At 42.5% G+C, this 17,477-nt stretch overlaps 1 protein-coding gene across 2 annotated transcripts in view; it reads right to left on the bottom strand.

The window, feature by feature from the left end:
- The window catches only part of LOC126187571 (major facilitator superfamily domain-containing protein 10), a 161,665-nt gene that overhangs the window by 125,844 nt on the left and 18,344 nt on the right, over positions 1-17,477 (bottom strand). The window contains exon 1 of one of the 2 annotated variants that reach the window (XM_049928735.1): positions 9,846-9,865. The exons of the other annotated variant lie outside the window; for it this stretch is intronic. The gene's annotated coding sequence lies outside the window, so the exon portion shown is untranslated. Of the gene's footprint in view, positions 1-9,845; positions 9,866-17,477 lie in introns of those variants that run through there. 2 annotated transcript variants of the gene reach the window in all.

The following is a 17,477-nucleotide window of genomic DNA, read 5'->3' as shown; positions in this document are numbered from 1 at the left end:
ACTGCTGACACTAGAAATCTAATGAAAGGAACTAGTCTTCAACAAGAGCTCAATTACTCCAGTCAACCCTTATGCTTCTTCTTCCATAAGCCAACTGAAGCACAGTACATGTGATTGGCTTACAACTAGGAGCTACTGGCTGTTTAAAAGGCCATGAGTTATTTCAGAGATGATGATGATGATGATGATGATGGATGCCCCCCTGTCATTTGCAAGAGCCACTGGCTCCTAGCTGACTCCATCCTTAACCCACCCGAGGATGAATACCTCTGCCATTACTATCACCTCAAATGCATCAGACAATTCACTGTGGATGTCTGTCATCTGAAAGGCACAAACAACATAGTCACTGACTATTTGTCATACATCAGCACCATCTTGGCCATGATCGACTTTGACAAGCTTGTGCAGGCACAGCAGGGCAACCCTTAGCTACAGGACCACTTAAACGATGCCTCCTCCATCTTCATCATTGAGCCAAAGTTCATTCCCATTTCAACCTGTCCTGGCCTTACAAACACATCCCATAGAGGCACATACCTGCTCGTTTGACAACAATGCTGCAGAATTATTTTTGACCTTTTCACAATCTCGTCCATCCCAGTATCAAACCTACAACTCGCCTTAAGATTGACTGATACATTTGGCTCCACGTTAAATGACTCTGTAAGTTGCAGACAAGAGCCTGTGTACAATGCCAGAGGTTTAAAACCACCTGTCACACTCAGCCTCCACTAGGCACATTCCAGATACCTAAGGGATGCTCCCAACATATTCATGTGGATTTGGTCAGCCCTGTTCCATCATCCAACAACTACAACTTTCTTTCCATTGTTGATCAGGTAACAGGCTGGGTAGAGGCTGTCTCCATCCATGACATTACTCCAGAGTTAGTTGCCAGAGCTCTTGTGTCTACCTGGTTTGCTCATCTGGCTGCCCTGCCTCCATGACCACGGACCAAGGTAGGCAATTCTAGCCCTCACTGTTTGCTGAACTCTATAAAATATGCAGCTTTACCTGTTACAGAACCACCACCTGCCACTCTCAAGCTAATGGTCTTGTTGAGAGATGGCATTGCACCCTAAAGGCTGCCCTTTGTGCCGCAGGGTGATTGGTCCAACACATTCCTATGGGTGCTATTGTGTATACACACAGTGCATAAACAGAACCTCAGTGCCTCACTAGCCAAGATTTTATATGGCTAGACACTATCCCTCCTTGGCAATTTTTTCTCTTCCAACTACCCTCCTATGCCAAACACACTTCCCTCCATGGTTGACAGGATCCAGCAACCTTCATGTCACCACCTCACTCGCCCCATACCCCTCCTAAAATTTTTGGCTGCGTGACGACACTATCTGTGCCACACTCCAGCCCCCATTTTCAGGCCCACGTAATTTTCTCCGACATGGCCCCAACACTCTATGACATTTTGCTCGATGGCATGCCAAAACCTGCCTGGTGTGTCATTGACAAGACCCCTAATATGGACTGTAAGCTTATGGTGGCCATTACTCACGACTCCCCTCCCCCTGAAACTTTATCCATTCCTTTCCAGATGCCATTCGATGTATGCTGTTTCTGCCTGGAGGACCTTAGCCTCACAGTTATGAACAAGGCGCTGGTAGTCACAGGGGCTCATGATGACTGCACAGTCTCACCTGAATCCCCAGTACACTTTTTCTGGGAGCTCTTGCCTCACCTGATAATGTCAACCCGACAACTCTGCATGCGCATTTCACTGATGATGGCTGTCTGGCCATCTCTGTTATCATCCGCCCCCTCTTGACAGCTAGTTCCTCACAAACCCACCTGTATTACATGTACTGGGGGATACATCTTCCCCACCTCTCCCTCCCATGCTCATCCATGCAGACCGCACTATCCATACACTCACCATTTCCATGACTATTGTCTTTACACCCTGTACTAGACAACCCTCACCCTCGTTTCTGTCCCCTCATTATCCCCTCCACATTGTGCTCCACACTGTTGGAGAAGGGGGGGGTGTGGTTCTGTGGGACCATTAGCATTTCTGGTCAGAGGAAAGACTTACAGTCTTATCTCTGATAGTTGACAATGGCAGCTGAATTTACTCTGTGACTCAAGTGTGTTAAGTCATGTTTTCTTGTACATATTGATTTTCTATAAAATATGTGTGTTGTATACCACTGTGTCATCTGTCATTCACTATCTCTACATACTGGAGATCCACAAATCTTTCACTTTAGGTAATAATAGATATCCCCTAATCAAAAAATATAATATAGAAGATAGTGAAAACAACTGGCCTGTCTCTCTGGAGCCATCATATACAAAAGTTATAGAATTAACTGTGAAACACAGTCTAATGAGTTGTCAAAATAAATATAGCCTACTCAGAGAAGTACAGTTTGGTTTCTGAAGTATAAGGAAAAAAAAGGACCACACATACTGGAATTATGAAAATGGTACTTCATGCATTAGGCAATGACAATGTATCATGTGTGTAATTTATACATGTGTATAGAAAGATTAGAAATGAGAATAACAGTCGATAACTGGTTCTGATTATACTTTTAGAACAGATTACAGAGAGTAGAGAGAGCACAGGTCTCAAATAAAGGGAGTTTTTCTGTGAAATATTTATCACATCCAAAATACATTGAAACAGGAGTTCTTTAGAGTAATATTTTAGGAATTTTATTATTTGAGTATACTCACACATCTCTGATTTTGCAGACAATAATTTGTGAGGCAAAATTGTTAACCAGTACTTATATTCAGGTGGAAAAAAGTGTAGAACTGCCAATAGAGACATATAGTAAAAGTGACACACTACTCAGCATTTGGAACAAACAGTTCCTTCCTCAGGGAGGAGAGAGGGACATACTGAGGAAAGTAAAAAAGAAATGGATTGATGCTCAGACTCAAGTATAGAGAAAATGAAGAAGAGGTGTCAGAGTGGGTAGATCAAGGATGCTACAATGGTAAACACTGTTCAGCAATGATAATGACTGAGTGAGATGTAAAGACAGATTAGGAGGAAGAGAAATGAACAACAAAATTAAGAATAAGAGGATAAAAAGTATAACAAAAAAGAAAACAGGGGGATGTTAATGGAGCTTAGATCCAGATGAGTGTCAGGGTGCAAGGATCACTTTGTGGAAGGGAGGGGGAGGGGGGCATTCCAGTCTCCAAATACCAGAGAAACTAGTACTGAGTGGGAGGATTCAAATAGGCTACATGATTTAACAAGCAGTCAGGTCTCTTGAGCCATGCTGCAGAGCACATGCAGTTAGTTAGGCGGTGTTCTAAGGTGGACAATTTTTCTATGCCCATTCACCTATAGACAACAGTGTGCAGTGGAGGCTAGTTAGTTGAGGAAAAACATGCATAGTTTTGTAAGTTACTCCCTCTTTGATGCTGTAATATATACCAGTGCTGAAGCACCACATAGTGGTGGTGGATGGGTGCAGGGGTGAGGTTTTACAGTGGGGACAAATGCGTGGGTCGAAAATTTCAGGTAGGGATAACAGTCTGGGTTGTCATGAAGTTTAACTAGGCTGTTATGGAGGTTAGGAGGGCAATGGAAGGTGACAGTGGGTTGTGTGGTGGGATATCAGGAAGAAAGGACCTCTCTTCAGGCCTTGACTTAAGAAAGTCATAGCCTTGGCGGATGGTACTGGGTAACAAGGAGGGTTGTGCTGCAATATTTGGCAAAGATTTCAACTTATCAACTATAGACTGGGAAACTCAAGCAATTAGCGTGGCTAGTAGGGATAGGGAATTTGTGGAATTGTTTTAAATGCCTTATCCAAAAATTACCTTAAGCTTTTAATCAAAGAACTAATTCATGAAGAATACATCTTAGATCTGGTGGTGAAAAATAGACACATCCATTTCAGCACATTTAACATAGAACAGGGAATGAGTAACCATAATGCAATTACAGCATCACTGAAAATGGCAGGAAATAGGAATACAAGGAAACAGATTTCAGATTATCTGAGCAGTCAGAACAAAAATATCATCTCTGGCACTAACAAAACTGAATATCAACAGCCGAGGTTCAAGAGCACTGTGCAATACCCTTTAGACAGGTATTTGCTGAGCAAAGGTTAAAGGGATAGAAAAGACCTGCTGTGGCTGTCAACCATGTCAGACAGCTGGTTTGAAAACAAAGAGACCCTCACTGCAGATTTAAACATAGCCAAAGCCTCGCACACTAACAAATACTAAATGAAGCCAAAATTAGTGCCGAGCGGTTCTAGGCGCTTCAGTCCGGAACCGCGCTGCTGTTATGTTTGCAGGTTTGAATCTTGCCTCGGGCATGGATGTGTGTGATGTTCTTAGGTTAGTTAGATTTAAGTAGTTCTAAGTCTATGGGACTGATGACCTCAGATGTTAAGACCCATAGTGCTTAGAGCCATTTGCATTTGCACCAAAATTAGTATAAGGCGAGCCATGCTGAAGCATTCAACAAATTAAAAAGTAAAATTTTGTCTACCGACTGGCAGAAAATCGTAAGCAGTTTTGGTCTTGTGTTAAATCAGGAGAAGAATAGAAGCCAGACCATAATGGCACTGAAATACTAAACACAGAAAAAGCTGAAATACTAAACTTCTTTTTCCAAACTGTTTCCCAGAGGAATACCACATTTTAGTGCCTCCTTTAAACTGTCATATAAATGACAAAATGGATGATATCGAAATAAGTGACCATGGGATGGAAAAGCAACGGAAATCACTCAGCAGAGCGAAGGGTACTGGAAATGACAGGATACCAATATGATTATTCTTGTAGTATGCTAAGTACTTGTCCATCTTTTAGCAGCAGTGCACTGTACATCTTTAGAGGAGAGAAGTGTTCCTGATAACTGCAAAAAGCACAGATGATTCCCATTTTCAAGAAGCCTTGAAGAACAAGAGTACAAAAATATAGCCCTATATCTTTGATGTTGCTCGTTGTAGAATTTTGGAACTTGTTTATGACATTTCTGGAGACCAAAGATCTGGTCTGTAAGAATCAACAGGGGTTCTGGAAACAATGAGTGTGTGGAACACAGCTTGTTCTGTTCATCCACGAGACCCAGAAGGTGGTAGATACCGGTGCCCAGATAGATGCTGTGTTTCTTGACTACTAGAAGGCATTCTGTGGAGTTCCGCACTGTTGCCTAATGAACAAAATATGAAGGTACAAAATATGAGACCAACTGCACAAATGGGGTAAGCAGCCCACCTCAAGCTGTGACTGTGGAGCAGCGAACCAGACCATCAGCACACTGAGGAGTGTAAACTGAGAGCTTACCTGGGTGACCCAAACGGCATCAAGACATGACTGGATAAGGAGACTGGATAAGGAGACTGGATGTTAGAATATAACACCAGTTTTTAATCTGTTACCTGTATTTAGCTGGTTTTATGTATTTTTTGTATATTGTTGACTGTATTTTATGTATAATACTATATGCTAAATAAATAAAATATGGAGGAAGGAAAGATTACGCAGTGGATTTCTCATTCAGAAATCTCATTGGAATAATGGTCAGCTATGAGAAAATCATGTGCGTTGTGTATGAAGGCGAAACCTCTATCAGAGTATGTTGGAGATCTATAGTGGCAGGATCGTGGCCTACAGAGACTGCTGTTTATCGCTCCATGATAGTGCTGTTTGTGTTTGTCAGGATGCCAAGACAGTCATGAGTATATGGAATCTAAGGTTTCTGGATGCTCAGAAAAGGCCCTGAAGGAACTCAATGGCCAAATGCATATAACATCGAGAGAAAAGACATTGTTTGCTCTGCCGTGCAAGATATCACATACATTGAGTCAGGATTAGGGCAGCACGGGTAATGTGACAGGACTGTCAGCATGGCGATCATTGTTATGGTGCCCTGTGACGTGGCAGCAGAGAGTTGCTTGTCAGAAGTGGTGCACCCAGTGGCAATGCTGGACACAGGAATGCCACTACATCCTTTCTGATGAGTTTCAGTCCTGTGTGCAGCATAATGGTGGACCTAACGATTGAGGGAGACTTTGCGGAGAACAAAAATTGTCAGATAGCATTAGTAAGCGATGCCAATGGGTATACAAAAACTGTCACTCCTGGTTAGCAGCTGTTATGTTACTGACTTTTAAGGGTATAATTCGGGGTGTACGTGTTGTTATTTTTCAAGAAGATAACAAGGCCGCGTGTTTCCCATGCTGCTCTGATCTACCTCAATACAGAAGGTCTTCGATTGTTGTAAGTTGCTCAGACGTCTTAACCGTTAAAAAAAGAACATTCGGCCCAGGAATTCCAAGACTTTCGATAATGTTTTAATTTCAAGTGTAAAGTCGCAAAGCAAAGACCTTATTAAGTGACATAAATTTAATGCAATATGTCTACCCTTTCTTGACAAAAAGGCATCTTAACAGACGGACAGAAAGACAGTCGGATAACAAATGAAAGAAAAAAACATTTTTCGCCTGATATAATTACAAATTAACAGTATTCGGATTTTTTCCTTTGGTTGTACTGTGAAACCTTGCTTCTTGTCAAATTTCATGATAGCAAGTCAATGGGAAGTAGCCTACAGGTTTTGATAAGTAAGATTTCGAGTAATAAAATATGTGACATAAATGGCCACCTCTTTTGATTGTGTTGACATAGAATCTTCAACTTTTTACACCACCAAGGGGCCGCAGACCTTAGTATGTGACACAAATTTCAGCTTGATAGCTCTATTCGTTGTTGAGAGAAAGGGTTTCTAACAGTCGAACTGTCAGACAGACAGACGGACGTACAATAAAGTGATCGTATAAGAGATCCGGTTTTAACCTGAAAATATCTCGTCTGTCACCAGTGTTAATAAAGTCTGGGATAGAGTTGAGGTTGTGTAGAATAATGTACCTTTGTCATTCAATCTGAGTTCCTGAGTTCGACTCTATGCACATTCAATGTAGACCCCACTATTGTTGATCGAAGTAGCACCTCCTATCCACTAAATTTCGCACCCCAAATCACCAACATATTTGATCACGGTTTATTGAGATTATATCGTGTACATATAATATCGTTATTACCAATACACCCCGATGTTGCAGTTTTAATGGTTACGAGTGTGCATCGAGGTTGAAGCCAGAGTTACCAGGAATGCTGTGGGTGGCGCTTTCATTTCAAAATGAAGCTGAGAAAAGCCCACTGGGTAACATTTCGTGAATTCAATGCACTTCTCTTACACATAGGGGACAGAGTATAACTTGCAATTTTTCAAAGGCTTTTGGAGATGCGATGCAGTGGCTACTACACTTAATTTCTGTTCGATAAGAGTAATATTCTTATATCCACCCTGTCTTTCCAATTTGGGTCTTCAGAAAGACCTCTGTTCAGTCCGTCTTCATACTGTTTGTTCGTTCCCAGTATTTCTTAACTGAACTCCAGAGGGGCAAACTGTAGACGGAAATAATTCAGTCAAACCTGCGTTCCTTCTTCATCCAAAGAAGAAACCGCGAAGCAGGTCCCTGCAGTTGTGCTGCCTCTGTAGTATTCTACGTGTTCCCTGGTGGGTTTACGTTTCAGAGCTCACGTACTCTAACTAGAAAGGTAATTTTTTCCGTAGTAAGGGGCTAAGAGAGTGAGTAAAGTATACAGTAGTGAACCACACAAAGAATTAGGTAATGAGTGATGTACAAAGTCACCAAGAGTATTCGGAGAATACTTGCTGTTTTTTCGGAGTCAGACAAGTTACTAATATAGTCCAGAACCTCTATACTCTATTACTTTAGCGTTTATTACCATGAATTAAAAAAATGACTTGGCGGAATAGCTGTAAGTTATTTTATGAAAACTAGCGCCGGCCGCGGTGGCCGTGCGGTTCTAGGCGCTCCAGTCCGGAGCCGCGCTGTTGCTACGGTCGCAGGTTCGAATGCTGCCTCGGGCATGGGTGTATGTGATGTCCTTAGGTTAGTTAGGTTTAAGTAGTTCTAAGTTCTAGGGGACTGATGACCACAGCAGTTGAGTCCCATAGTGCTCAGAGCCATTTGAACCATTTTTTTTAAAACTAGCAATGTAGGTAGAACAAGAAACCATTGTCAGGCATAAAAAACGATATTGATTACAGGTCATGCTTCCGATTATGATCATTTGTCTCTAGATCAACATTATTAATTAACTGCATCAAAATTATAGAATGCAGGAAAGTTAAGATGTAAGCTCCGTCGTTCTGGCGCTGACTGGCCAGTTGGGACCGAGTGATCCCCTCGTCACCCTCAATGAATGATGTCATTGGACACGGTATGGAGGGACTTTGGGTCAGCATACCGCTCTCCCGGCCGTTGTCGGTGTTGAAGACCTTGGAGCCGCTACTTCCCATTCAAGTAACTCTTCAGCTGTCTTCACGAGACTGAGTAGACCTAATTCCAGTCTTCCCAACTACGAAAAATCCCTGACAGTACCGGGAATTGAACCGGGACTCTCCACGTGAAAGTTACGGAAGCGGGCGAAACTGAACGTAATGCCTTGCTAATAAACTGTGTATTATCCAGTTTTCGTTGATTTTAATGTAGTTAAAATATCTAGATGCCAACGACCTTGGTGCGGTGGTAACACTGGTTCCCGTCAGATCACCGAAGTTAAGTGGTGACCGTCCGGTCTGCCGAGCGCTGTTGGCAAGCGGGGTGCACTCAGCCCTTGTGAGGCAAACTGAGGAGCTACTTGATTGAGAAGTAGTGTCTCCGGTCTCGTGAACTGACATACGGCCGGGAGAGCGGTTTGGTGACGACATGCCCCTCCGTATTCGCATCCAGTGACGCCTGTGGGCTGAGGATGTCACGGCGGCCAGGTCCTACCTTCGGTCAAATGTTCAAATGTGTGTGAAATCTTATGGGACTTAACTGTTAAGGTCATCAGTCCCTAAGCTTACACACTACTTAACCTAAATTATCTTAAGGACAAACACACACACCCATGCCCGAGGGAGGACTCGAACCTCCGCCGGGACCAGCCGCACAGTCCATAACTGCAGCGCCTTAAACAGCTCGGCTAATCCCGCGCGGCTACCTTTGGTCCTTCAAGGCCTGTTCGGACGGAGTTTAGTTGTAATATATCTAGATGACAATGATTATTAGTGCACGTATGCTCTATTATTTGGCCGAAACTGGTAGTTTTAGCAAACTGACATACCATTACAGCTATTGTGCTAAATCATGATTTTACAAAAACATTTATAGACTGTAAATCACCACCTCCTTAATACAATATCAAAAATCGACAGCACCATTTTCCAGAAAAAGTGTCACTTCGGTAGGTCTGAAGTACGTTGAAAGGCAGATGAAATGTATGAATGGTCTATGACCCTACCTCAATTTTGTTTTTCACAAAATAGGTTTTACAGCTATGATGGCAAAATATGTATCGAAATGAAACACTTTCAGCAACTGTATGAATTTAGTTTCCTCTATAAACTGTTCTGTAACCAAAGGAACTATTGTAGCCGGCCGGAGTGACCGAGCGGTTCTAGACGTTTCAGTCTGGAACAGCGCGACCGCTACGGTCGCAGGTTCGAACCCTGTTTCGGGCATGGATGTGTGTGATGTCCTTAGGTTAGTTAGATTTAAGTAGTTTTGAGTTCTAGGGGACTGATGACCTAAGATGTTAAAGTCCCATAGTGCTCAGAGCCATTTGAACCATTTGAACTATTGTATGAGGCAGTGAGCTAATGCAATGGAACACTAAGGACTCAAATACTGCCAGTGGCTGCCACGTGACCGTTTCCGCTGCGCCGCTCAATCGCCTACGTGCTCCGATAGTGAATCTTTCATAGCGTGACACAGAAGCTCACATATCTCCTTATGCAAATGGAAGTATGTTGATACGGCACGTACCTCGCGTCAGCCGGAGAAAGTAGTGGCGCTTGCACGACCGCCGCAAAAACACTGCCGTTGGTGGCAGCGGCTGCCCAGGTGTGTGGTCACGTAACATCGGCTCCTGTCACATACTGACACCGCTCTCCGTACAGCGGCGCCGCCAACGGCCACCTCCAGCAGTCCGTGTCCTTCCCACTTGAACCTGGCCGTTACAAACGACCGCGTATAATTTTTTGTTCAGTCCGACTCCGAGGTAGGAAAAGTAACTAATAAGGGTACTAAAAGCGCACACTTAATTACAGCAACTGTTGTTTGTCATTTTTGCTGGGTTTGCTAATACAACGAGATAAAAAATTTAGTTGAGAAGAGCTTAGCACAGAAGTGCTGCCACGCCTAAACAAATTTCTGTTTGCAATGTGTAATTTGTCACATGTATGTTGTTGGTTCAAATAGTTCAAATGGCTCTAAGCACTATGGGACTTAACATCTGAGGTCATCAGTCCCCTAGACTTAGAACTACTTAAACCTAACTAACCTAAGGACATCACAGACATCCATGCCCGAGGCAGGATTCGACCCTGCGACCATAGCGGTCACGCGGTTCAAGACCGAAGCGCCTAGAACCGCTCGGTCACAGCGGCCGGACGTATGTTGTTGCTGTCGTTATTGTTGTGGTCTTCAGTCTGAGGACTGTTTTGATACAACTCTCAAAGCCAGTCTATCCTGTGGGAGCTTCTTCATCTCCGAATAAATACGGCAACCTACGTCAGTTTGGATCTGCTCCCTGTACTCGTTCTTTGCTCTCCCTCTACAGTTTTTACCCACGACAAGCCCCTTCATTACCAAACTGACGATTCCTTGGTGCCTCAGGAAGTGCCCTATCAGCTGATTCCTTCTTTTAGTCAAATCGTGCCATAAATTTCTCTTTTTTCCGCAGCTCGACACAAAGAATGTAAAAAATAAAACAAAGCTGACATACTTGGATTCTTAAGATTTTTTTGCGGTGCGAATTTAAGAGCCTGTTACAGAAGCATTTTGAAATACAGGGTAACTACTACTTTCAGAATATTTATTCATTAGTGAAATTTATCGTAAGTAATATAAATCGCTTTCAAACGAACATCACCAGAAACAAGAACAATCTTGAAGACTTAAAGTCACTCACTTTGTATAACTGCGTAGGCTTCCTCTGCCAGAGTCAGTTGGCCGAAACGTTGGTTTCTCCCAGTAAAGAATATTTACATTATGACGAGGTGCGATACTCAGAAAACTATTATTTCGACTCACTGATTATATTCATAAACGTATCTGTCATTCAGGAACACATTTTTAATAGCTTGCCAGCAACCACAAAAGTTTAACTATTTGTAAAGTACATTAACAAAGGTGTGCAGAAGATTAGTTGGCGAACAAGTTCTTCTACCATATACAGCATCAACCCCAACCCCACAGACAAAATTTCCGACGTTGTTCGGGGATATTTTCAGAGTATATGTTACAAGGGAAGGATATGTGTTCTCTGGTGGCTCGTTTTAGAATAACAAAGTCATTGTGATTTATGCACTAGTGGCACAAATGTCATCAGTCGCGTGTAACACATTCTCATCCAGACAAGGAACTCTGGCATCTTTGCACGGTCAGTATCTTCCATTCTAACACGAAAAGATCCGATTCATCATAGGCGATTGCGTACTGATGGAGAAGCACTATAACGTGGTTGCCGTTAGATTAGATTAGATTAAATGGTTCAAATGGCTCTGAGCACTATGGGACATAACATCTGTGGCCATCAGTCCCCTAGGACTTAGAACTACTTAAACCTAACTAACCTAAGGACATCACACACATCCAAGCCCGAGGCAGGATTCGAACCTGCGACCGTAGCAGTCGCGCGGTTCCGGACTGAGCGCCTAGAACCGCTAGACCACCGCGGCCGGCCAGATGAGATTAGATTAGTACTTGTTCCATAGATCATGAATACGACACTTTGTAATTATGTGGAACGTGTCAGGTTAATAAAAGGTGTCTATGCCAGATATTACATTAGACAAAACGTTACATGACACTCAACAATTTTTTATTTTTTTTGTGGAGGTTGGGAAATTACCCACTTACTATATCCAAGCCGCGTGGGATTAGCCGAGTAATTTACCCTGGAAGGAACACACATCAAGGATTTACTGAATGATTAATTTGGGTCAGGGGAATGATGATGAGGAACCGGCTGCAGAAGAAGAAAATGTGCATGCTGATCTGCCACCAGTTGAAGGTGACAGTGAAGGTGCTAAATTGTGCTACTGCTAAAGACTTATTTTTTGAATGCTGCAATTTATGACTGCAATTATCTGTCACCTTATTTATGTCATTTCATTGTAGCCATTTTTGTTACTGTTTTTGGTGAATATATAAAAAAAAAACGGTCTAAAGCGCTGCAGTCATGGACTGTGCGGCTGGTCCCGGTGGAGGTTCGAGTCCCCCCTCGGGCATGGGTGTGTGTGTTTGTCCGTAGGATAATTTAGGTTAAATAGTGTGTAAGTTTAGACACTGATGACCTTGGCAGTTGAGTCCCATAAGGTTTCACACACACACACACTATATCCAAAAATTCATCTAATGAGTAGAAGGAGTTGCCATTAATTCTTTTAATTTGCTTTTAAATGCTATATGGTTATCTGTCAGACTTTTGATGCTATTAGGTAAGTGACCAAAGACTTTCGTTGCAGCATAATTTACTCCCTTCTGAGCCAAAGTTATATTTAACCTTGAGTAGTGAAGATCATCCTTTCTCCTAGTGTTGTAGTCATGTACACTGCTATTACTTTTGAATTCGTTCGGATTGTTAATAACAAATTTCATAAGTGAATATATATATTGTGAGGCTACGGTGAAGTTCTCTAGCTCTTTAAATAAGTGTCTGCAGGATGATCTTGGATGAGCTCCAGCAATTATTCTGATTACGCGCTTTTGTGCAATGAACACTCTTTTACTCAATGATGAGTTACCCCAGAATATGATGCCATAGGAAAGCAGAGAATGAAAATAGGCATGGTAAGCTGATTTACTCAGATGTATATCGCCAAAATTTGCAATGACACTAATAGCATAAGTAGCTGAACTCAAACTTTTCAGCAGATCCTCAGTGTGTTTTTTCCAGTTCAACCCCTCATCAATGCATACACCTAGACATTTTGAGTATTCTACCTTAGCTACCGATTTCTGATCGAAGTCTATATTTATCAATGGTGTCATTCCATTTACTATGTGGAACTGTATATACTGTGTTTTAATGAGAGCCTATTTGCAGAGAACCACTTAATGATTTTCTGAAAAACATCGTTTACAATTTCACCAGTTAATTCTTGTCTGTTGTGTGTGATAGCTATACTTGTATCATCGGCAAAAAGTACCAGCTTTGCATCTTCGTGAATACAGAATGGCAAGTCATTAATATATATTAAGAACAGCAGAGGACCCAAGACCGAACCTTGCGGCACCCCATTCTTGATTGTTCCCCAGTTTGAGAAATCACCAGTTTTTTGCATATTATGTGAACTGTTTATTTCAACTTTCTGCACTCTTCCAGTTAGGTATGATTTAAACCATTTGAGCACTGTCCCATTCATGCCACAGTACTTGAGCTTATCTAGATGTATTCCATGATTCACACAATCAAAAGTCTTTGATAGAACACAAAAAAATCCCAACGGGTGACTTCCGGTTACTCAGAGCATTTAATATTTCATTTGTGTAATTATATATAGCATTTTCCGTTGAAAACCCCTTCTGGAAACCAAGCTGGCATTTTGTTAAAACTTTATTTTTACAAAGGTGTGAAGCTACTCTACAATACATTACTTTTTCAAGAATTTTGGATAAGGCAGTCAGAAGAGAGACTGGGCGGTAGTTGTTGACATCAGACGTATCCCCTTTTTTATGCAGTGGTATAACAATGGCATACTTCAGTCTATCTGGGAAAATACTCTGCTTCAGAGAGCTATTACATATGTGGCTAAGAACCCCACTTATTTCTTGGGAACAAGCTTTTATTTCCTGCTGGAAATGCCATCAATCCCATGTGAGCTTTTATTCTTGAGAGAGTTTATTATCTTCCTAATTTCAGAAGGAGAGGTGGGTGGGATTTCAATTGCCGTCGCTGTGCTGCTCTTCCGTTGCATTCAGTGAACCCGTGCACTAGGTGGACACGGGACGACTATACGTCAGTAAACCTATTCATACTGTTGTGTATTACAGAACTGACCAGAGACATAAACGAGAAGTACTAAATGAAGGCACGAGGACAAACAGTAAAGTGGGCAATACTGTCGTCAATAGCAAGCACCGTGAGTGGAACAGCGAGACAAAGAGCAGATACCGTCGACATCTGCACTATTGTACAAATATTTCACGGCAGAAACAAAGATAAATTGGGGTAAGAAATCAAACCAGATGTAATGAGTATTATGTAATAGCTTCACTGCAGTAATACCGTTTATGTATATGAAACATTGCAAATTGTTTTGTTTTCACAGTTATTCCCTGAAATAGTCGAGAAACTATATAGCGCATGCGATTATATAATTTAAATGCGCGTGGTAAGCTTTTTAACTAACATGTAAACTAAAAAAAATATGCAGAAATTATTAGCACATTTCGCGTCTTCAGTATATCAGTCCTTTTATAAAAATGTATTATGTATTTATGTTGTTCTGCCATGTTCCACATCCTCAAGTATCTCCTCACTATAGGTAGGTACAGGGTGTTTCAAAAATGACCGGTATATTTGAAACGGCAATAAAAACTAAACGAGCAGCGATAGAAATACACCGTTTGTTGCAATATGCTTGGGACAACAGTACATTTTCAGGCGGACAAACTTTCGAAATTACAGTAGTTACAATTTTCAACAACAGATGGCGCTGCAAGTGATGTGAAAGATATAGAAGACAACGCAGTCTGTGGGTGCGCCATTCTGTACGTCGTCTTTCTGCTGTAAGCGTGTGCTGTTCACAACGTGCAAGTGTGCTGTGGACAACATGGTTTATTCCTTAGAACAGAGGATTTTTCTGGTGTTGGAATTCCACCGCCTAGAACACAGTGTTGTTGCAACAAAACGAAGTTTTCAACGGAGGTTTAATGTAACCAAAGGACCGAAAAGCGATACAATAAAGGATCTGTTTGAAAAATTTCAATGGACTGAGAATGTGACGGATGAACGTGCTGGAAAGGTAGGGCGACCGCGTACGGCAACCACAGAAGGCAACGCGCAGCTAGTGCAGCAGGTGATCCAACAGCGGCCTCGGGTTTCCGTTCGCCGTGTTGCAGCTGCGGTCCAAATGACGCCAACGTCCACGTATCGTCTCATGCGCCAGAGTTTACACCTCTATCCATACAAAATTCAAACGCGGCAACCCCTCAGCGCCGCTACCATTGCTGCACGAGAGACATTCGCTAACGATATAGTGCACAGGATTGATGACGGCGATATGCATGTGGGCAGCATTTGGTTTACTGACGAAGCTTATTTTTACCTGGACGGCTTCGTCAATAAACAGAACTGGCGTATATGGGGAACCGAAAAGCCCCATGTTGCAGTCCCATCGTCCCTGCATCCTCAAAAAGTACTGGTCTGGGCCGCCATTTCTTCCAAAGGAATCATTGGCCCATTTTTCAGATCCGAAACGATTACTGCATCACGCTATCTGGACATTCTTCGTGAATTTGTGGCGGTACAAACTGCCTTAGACGACACTGCGAACACCTCGTGGTTTATGCAAGATGGTGCCCGGCCACATCGCACGGCCGACGTCTTTAATTTCCTGAATGAATATTTCGATGATCGTGTGATTGCTTTGGGCTATCCGAAACATACAGGAGGCGGCGTGGATTGGCCTCCCTATTCGCCAGACATGAACCCCTGTGACTTCTTTCTGTGGGGACACTTGAAAGACCAGGTGTACCGCCAGAATCCAGAAACAATTGAACAGCTGAAGCAGTACATCTCATCTGCATGTGAAGCCATTCCGCCAGACACGTTGTCAAAGGTTTCGGGTAATTTCATTCAGAGACTACGCCATATTATTGCTACGCATGGTGGATATGTGGAAAATATCTGTAATTTCGAAAGTTTGTCTGCCTGAAAATGTACTGTTGTCCCAAGCATATTGCAACAAACGGTGTATTTCTATCGCTGCTCGTTTAGTTTTTATTGCCGTTTCAAATATACCGGTCATTTTTGAAACACCCTGTATATGGGACGAACATTATATCTACACTGATGTAATCTCTCAGCACTCGATGTGGTGGTCATTGGCGCTCAATAGAAAAAGAAATTAAAGCAGAAGTATTAAAGAATTAAATTTCTTAAAATGATGTAACGAACATAAAAGAGTTACAACGTAGTTAAAGCACAATCAGAGAATAACGCATGAAATATTCTTCTTTCAGTGTTCGTAAATGATTATTTGAGATCGCATTTTCTGTGGTGTCAGTGATGGAGCATCATATAGTCTCACCAATTGGCAGTCCGCCACTGGTAGCTGAGTGGGAGCCGGCACGGTAGCTCAGCGTGTTCGGTCAGAGAGTTAGCTACCCTCTGTAATAAAAAAAAAACTGAGTTAATCGATCAACAACGAACGTAAACGGATGTCTTACGACGTCCGCCCCGAGCAGATGCAACGACCAAAAGCGCCCAAAATGAGATTTAAAAACATGGTCAGCGCGACGGAATGTCATACTTAACGGCCCGGGTTCGATTCCCGGCTGGGTCGGAGATTTTCTCCGCTCAGGAACTGGGTGTTGTGTTGTCCTTATCATCATCATTTCATCCGCATCGACATGCAAGCCGCCGAAGTGGCGTCAACTCGAAAGACTTGCACCACGCGAACGGTCTACCCGTCGGGAGGCCCTAGCCACACGGCATTTCCGTTACCAATTGACAATGTTTCGCAGCAAAGACTCTCTCTTTTGATGCTGTTTCTCCTCTACCTTTAATTTGGTTTTCAATTATCAGTTGCATGAAGTGGTACCTCTCGTTTGCATATGTCCTTTAGTACAGCGTCTTTCTGTTCATAACTGAACTGAACAGTTCTTGCTATCTACTAATACACTAGAGGGCGAATTTATTCCCGGCGTCTAGAATGCTCTGTGGTATATCCATACCTCGACAGCTTCTATTTGCCTGTTGTGTTTACCTTTGACGTCCAAGAGACCTCAATTTTAAGAACAAGTCAATATTCGAACATGATTAGAAGTAGCTGAATAGTCAAATTGCTGAAAACCAAAATAAATGAAAAATTCGATGTAAGCACTTCTTTAAATTCTAAAAACACCTATTGTGGTAAGTACTATGGGACCAAACTGCTGAGGTCGTCGGTCACTAAGCTTACACACTACTTAACGTAACATAAACTGACGCTAAGGACGACACACACAGCCGTGCCCGAGGGAAGACTCGAGCCTCCGACGGGGGGAGCCGCGCGAACCGTGCAAAGCGCCTAAGACCGCGCGGCTACCCCGCGCGGCCAAGAACACCTATCTTTTTTTTTTTTTTTTCAATACGACACATCACGTCTTTGTCAAATGTCCAGAATACAGAAAGCCATGTGGACTGCTTTAAACGTTATGTTAGACTTTTGAAACTTCAAATTGCTT

The sequence above is a fragment of the Schistocerca cancellata genome, chromosome 5 (genome assembly GCF_023864275.1).
Source record: "Schistocerca cancellata isolate TAMUIC-IGC-003103 chromosome 5, iqSchCanc2.1, whole genome shotgun sequence".
NCBI lineage: Eukaryota > Metazoa > Arthropoda > Insecta > Orthoptera > Acrididae > Schistocerca > Schistocerca cancellata.
Note: the sequence above shows the minus strand (reverse complement) of the source record. Positions and strands in the feature narration are given on the sequence as shown.